Source organism: Azolla caroliniana, unplaced genomic scaffold (assembly GCF_043228905.1).
Source record: "Azolla caroliniana isolate FFs.n. ecotype wild unplaced genomic scaffold, voAzoCaro1.0.p SCAF_161, whole genome shotgun sequence".
Classification (NCBI taxonomy): domain Eukaryota; kingdom Viridiplantae; phylum Streptophyta; class Polypodiopsida; order Salviniales; family Salviniaceae; genus Azolla; species Azolla caroliniana.
The window spans coordinates 40,835-47,503 of record NW_028230596.1 but is presented as its reverse complement, the minus strand read 5'-3'; positions in this window follow the sequence as shown (position 1 = coordinate 47,503).

The window sequence follows — 6,669 nt, the reverse complement described above, 5'->3', positions numbered from 1 at the left end:
CGTGGGCCGGAGAGCTACATAGAAGCGACAAAGGACGCAAGTTGGCGTGCTGCTATGGAGGAAGAAATGTGGGCACTTGATGCCAACGAGACATGGAACTTGGTTGACCCTCCCCGTCACTGTAAACTGATTGGATGCAAGTGGGTGTACAAGGTAAAGTACAACGCCGACGGTTCAATTAACCAGTACAAGGCCCGTTTAGTGGCGAGGGGATACGTGTAGACCCACGGAATTGACTACGATGAGACCTTCACTTTGGTAGCGAAGATGACGACGGTTCGTGTGGTGTTGGCAGTTGCTGCGGCAAGGGAGTGGCATCTTCACCAGATGGATGTGAAGAATGCGTTTCTTCAAGGTGATCTTGAAGAAGAAGTCTTTATGACTCAGCCCCTCGACTTTCAGTCAGAGATGAACAAGTCAACGGTGTCGCGTTGCTACACGCGTGCGTGGAGAAGGGCGGGACCACGGGGGGTCTTGGACTAAGGAGTAGAGGAGAAGGAATCGGACATGGAATGGAAGCTTTGCTCAAGAAGAAGAAGAATGAACAAGAGATTAGATCGAACAAGAGGAAGATGGAGACAAGATGATCAACAAGATATATTAAAACGAAATGAACGATTACAAAATGGTGGCCGCATAGGCCGCACCAAACGACTACTCGAAACCCTAACCGACGAAGATGAAGATAAAGATAAAGAAACCCTAACCCTAACCCTAACGCTCGACCTATGTGGTATACCTCGCACACTCAAAATAGGCAACCCCCACAATGGTGCCTTCCCTCTCCTTTTATAGCACAAGGAGGGAAGACCGTTTACAAAAGTGAGACTAAAATATCCCCTTTCATTCAAAGGGGATATTTGCCTTGATTTGGGGAGGGTGAGATTGATGGCCCCTTTACTCCCACCTCCACACAAACAACTAGGTACCTATGTACCGCATAATACCTCTCTCTCTCTCTCTCTCTCGCGTGGATGTGCGCACAAGATCACATCACCTTTATACCTTAGGGATCCTATGGGGCATTTCTAGCACCATACACTTTACCCTTATTACTATTACAAATACATTATATACGTGTGCAACGTTGCACATCGCTCTTTGGCTCTCTTTGCTCGGGTTTCCGCTTGTGGACGAAAATCTTCACGACAACGGTATGCAGGCTGAAGAAGTCACTTAATGGCCTGAAGCAAGCCCCCTGAGCTTGGAATGCGAAGATCACGCACCGATTGCGTAAGATGGGGTTTGTGGCCTCCAAATCCGACTCTTCACTGTTCATCCGGCAAGGTCCGGACGGTCTGGTTTGCATCTTGTTGTATGTTGATGAATTGGTCATCACCGGACCCGGACTCGATGAAATCAACCGAGTCAAGTCCCAACTTTCAAACGCATTTGAGATGAAGGATCTGGGGGACCTTCACTATTTCCTTGGGATCGAGGTGATCCAAACCCCCGACGGCATATTGCTCTCACAAAGACACTATGTGTTGAATATGTTGTACAAGTTCGGCATGACGGAATGCCGACCGATCTCCACACCCCTGGACCGGAACCAGAACCTTCATCCCGACTCCGGATCGGCCTGCGATGAGAAACAGTTCCGGCAAATTGTCGGAAGCCTTATATATCTAACAATTACCCGACCTGACATCAGTTATCCGGTCGGCGTGATCAGCCAATATATGCAGAAGCCAACCGTGGAGCACCTTTTGTGCGCGCATCGAATTTTCTGATATGTGAGCGGCACGAAGGAACAAGGACTTTTATACCGACATGGTATAACCGAAGAGCTAGTCGGCTACACCGATGCCGATTGGGCCGACGATGCATCGGATCACCGATCCACCTCTGGCTATATGTTTTCCATTTGTCGTGCGGTTGTTGCGTGGAGCAGCAAAAAGCAACCAATAGGGGCCCTTTAGAGCACTGAGGCTGAATATCGGGGCGCTACCGTTGTCACTTGTGACGCCATTTGGCTTCGGCGTTTGCTGCAGGACCTGCGGATCGAGGTGCCAACCCCGATCCTGATCTACTGTGACAACATCAGCAACATGCAACTCGCCAAGAACCTCGTATTCCATGCTCACACAAAGCACATAGAAGTGCACTACCACTTCGTGCGTGAGCGTGTCCTGAGCGGTGAAGTCGAACTTCGGTATGTTCATACGGATTGGCAAGTTTCCGACATCTTCACCAAACTACTCGGATCAGACAAGTTGCAACACTTCACTGAAATGCTTGGTGTTCAGCATCTCGACGTGCCACACTTTAGGGGGAGAATGGGCAAAGACACTGGAACGGGCAATGGCAAAGAGACTGCCGATTGCGCCGGTGAGGGAAGAACCGACAAAGGGGGAGACAAGAAGAAGAAAGGAGCCGAGTCGACAAAGGAAGTTGACACATCCGAACAAGTTGGAACAAGCGGCAGTGGCGGCAGAGTCAAGAAGGACAGAGCCGACCGGAAGAAGAAGGCCAAGACCCGGACATGGTCTGATGTGGTGAAGGGCCTAGAACCGGAAGACGAATCGGGAGCAACTGATTCAGATAAGAGCTGGAACGAATCGGAGACAACTGATTCGGTTCAACAGACGGATTCGGAAGAACCAGATCAATTCAAGGCCAAGAGGACGAGATGGCAGCAAAAGTTGACGCCAACATGAAGGAATCGGCGGGTCGACAAGCGCCGAAGTCACAGCAGCGAGGGAGCTGATTTGGGCTTGTTGAGTAGACAAGACGACCAAGGAGGTCGAGATGCGCAGAAACAAAAGGGTCGTGGCAAACGGGACCGAACCGGACAAGGAGTGCGAGCAAGGCGGAGTGACGCCAGAATGAGCCGGGTGGATGGACCGGCTGCCATGGGGACTGACACTACGATCTGACCTCAAGTTGAGCTTGAGGGGGAGTGTTGACACTAAACACATACGATGTACAGACTGAGTAGTATTTCTGAATTGAGTTTTTGTGTGCTCTCTCTCTCTGTCTCTCCTGCGTACTGTTAAGCTCTCCATTAAACCTGTTTTCTGTTTTCTGTTTTCTATTGCTTCCGCACGCTATTTGTTTCTACAGTTCATGACCACATGCTCAACTACATTCAAGAAGCCACGAGACCAAAAGAAGTATGGGAGAATCTAAGGAAGATATTCGCCGCCAATACGACCACATGCAAGCTTCAACTCCGCCAAGAGTTGAACAACATCCAACAATGGGACATGTCCATCACAAGCTACACTTTGAAGATCAAATAGCTTTGTGATTCACTCAGCTCAATAAGCGTCAATGTGGAGGATGATGAGATGGTGCAAATATGCCTCGGCAACCTTGCACCACAGTTCGGTGCAATGAGGACCGTCGTACTAGCAAGGGAGAATCCTCCCTCTTTCTTTGATCTTCAATCCATGTTGTTGGTTGAAGAAAATCATGTTCGAACGAGGAGCAACGCCTCGGAAAGCCACATGCTCTACACACATTCAAACGGAGGAAGAGGACGTGGCCTAGCAAGAGGCCGATTCGGCCAAGGACGAGGTCCGACTTATGAAAACAACTCTCAAGTTCGGCAACAAGACGGAAGCCATCGAGGAACCTTCAGAAGAAGGGGGAGCTTCCATTCCTCGATCGAATGCAGATATTGTGGCAAAATCGGCCACCACGAAGAAGAGTGAAGAAAGAAGAATCGTGAATTGACAACTCACAAATTACGCCACAAACTCGGACTATGAAGACCATGGCAAAATGTTCGCGATGAGACATAGAGCAAATTCTATGTTGATGTCCACTTCGACTAATGCCTCCAATCCGGAAGATGTATGGTTTGTCGACTCCGGTGCTTCAAACCATATGACGTCTCATCAATAATGGTTCTGAGACTTACAAGAGCTGCATTGACCCGGTTATGTCGAGACCAAAGACGACACCACTCATCCGATTCGGCATGTCGGCAATGTCCCATTCGGGAAAGACGACAAACAAACTTGCATAAAAAACGTCTTACATGTACCCACCATAACAAAGAATTTGGTCTCGGTCGGCCAAATTGTGGAGCAAGGGATGCAAATTCGATTCAACCAAGGTGGTTGCTTCATCAAGAAGGAAGGCTGACTAATTGCTTGTGGTTGACGGGAAGGCCGAATGTTTATCCTTGAAGCGAATGAGGTAAAATTGGCCATGTTTGCAAAGGGCCTCAAACCCGACACCGACATAGAGCTATGGCATAAAAGAATCAGCCATATCAATCTCAACAAACTCAAGGTGATGCAATCGAAAGGAGTCGTCATTGGACTTCCGATGTTCAAAGAGAAAGAGATTGAAGGAGTATGTGGAGCATGCCAATTTGGCAAGCAACACCGGCACCCATTCTTGAAGGAGAGGAATGTGAGCAAAGGCCTATTGGATGTAGTCCACTCGGATGTGTGGGGACTGGCACAGACAACAACATTCGGAGGATGTCAGTACTATGTTACCTTCATTGACAACTTCTCTAGATACACATGGATCTTTCCCATGAGGATGAAGAGTGAAGTGTTTACACACTTCCAAAACTTCAAAAGTGAAGTCGAAAAGACAATTGGCCACCATGTACGATGTATTCGGTCAGACGGAGGAAGGGAATACTTCTCCGATGCATTCATGGCATACCTTCGACAAGAAGGAATTCGCAGAGAATTCACTTGCCGACACACACTGCAACAGAACGGTGTATCCAAACGCAAGAATCGGCACATACTCAAAGTAGCAAGGGCCATGCTAAATGAGAAGCATATGCCCAAGTCATATTGGGCAGAAGCTGCAAATACCGACGTCTACCTTATGAACTGGTGCACACCATCCGGAGTGCACGAGGTCACCCCGCACGAGAAATACTATGGGAAGAAGCCGGATCTATCCCATACAAGGATATTCGGCTCCATTGCATACGTGCACATTCCCGATGAGAAGCGGAAGAAGCTTGACCCAAAATCAGAGAAGTGCATCCTCATGGGGTACTCACTAGAGCAAAAGGGGTACAAGTGCTTCAACCCCTCTACTTGGAAAGCTCGTGTAAGTCAGGATGTCATCTTTGACGAATCGACATCATGGTACAAACCTGAGCTGACTCCTCCTGAACCATCTACGAACGACCTTGACAACACAGAAGACGATGATCAACTAAGGTCAATACTCGAAGAGAGTCCGATCTCAACTAGATTAAGCGAACCACAAGAGCCTCCGAACAACCAAAGCATATCTCTACCAAGTCCAAAGATAGACAAAGGGAAGGCCAAAATGCCGGAATATGATGACAATCACTTCGACGACAACGAATCGACTCACTCACTCGATAGTGAGTTCGATGGATTTGATGTGCCTCTTTTGAGGTCACCCGGAGTTAAGAAATAACTCACATCGGCAAATGAGAAACTTTGTTGCTCCACCTGAGAGAAGAATCCGGTTAGCCGATTCAACTACAACGACTATATGGCATACCACTATGCCTTTATGATGAAGGTGGTAGCAGTTCGAGAACCAGAGAGCTTTGCCGAAGCCGCTAAAGATCCGCGATGGGTCGAAGCGATGAACGAAGAGATGCAAGCTCTCAGCAAGAATGAGACATGGGATCTTGTCCCTCACTCACCGCACAAGATGGCAATCGGTTGCAAATGGATATACAAAGTGAAGTATAATGCTGACGGTTCCGTCAACCGCTACAAAGCTCGACTCGTAGCAAAGGGCTACACACAAACACAGGGAGTCGACTATGAAGAGACCTTTGCCCCGGTGGCAAAGATGACAACCGCACAGACCGTGATAACGCTTGCTGCAGCAAAAGGGTGGCACCTCCACCAGATGGATGTCAAGAACGCCTTTCTTCAAGGAGCATTAGAAGAGGATGTGTACATGGTAACAACCACTCGGCTTCGAATCCAATATTCATCCGAAAGCCGTCTGCCAACTCAAGAAGCCTCTCTACGGCCTTAAGCAAGCACCACGTGCTTGACACTCGAAGATAACACAATATCTTCATCGAATCAGCTTCCGAATGTCAAAATTTGACAATTCTCTCTATGTAAGAAGTGATTCCGAAAGTCCGATTGTCATCATCCTATATGTGGATGATCTGGTCATTGGAGGTGAGCATCTAGTTGACATCAACAAGGTCAAGTCCCTCCTCTCCAACAAATTCGAGATGAAAAACATGAAAGAGCTCCATTACTTCCTTGGCATTGAGGTAATCCAGACTCCAATCGGAGTAATGATCTCTCAACGGCACTACATACCTAACTTGTCATACAAGTTCGGGATGACCGAGTGCAAATATGTGGCAACCCCTCTTGATCGAAACCTCAAACTGGATGCCAATTCTGGCACCACAGAGTGTGAGCCAACACACTATCGACAACTTGTTGGTAGCCTCATCTACCTCATGATCACTCGACCCGACCTCAGCTATCCGGTCGGCCTCCTTAGCCAATTCATGCAAACTCCGCGAGATATCCATTTGGATTGTGCTAAGCGAGTGCTACAATATGTGAGCGGAACGATGGACTATGGTATTCTCTATAAGTCGGCCATGCTAATTCAACTCGAAGGGTACACAGATGCCAATTGGGCCGGCTACAAAGCCAATCGACGATCAACCTCTGGTTTTGTCTTTTCCCTCGGAAGTGGAACCATCTCCTGGAGTAGCAAGAAGCA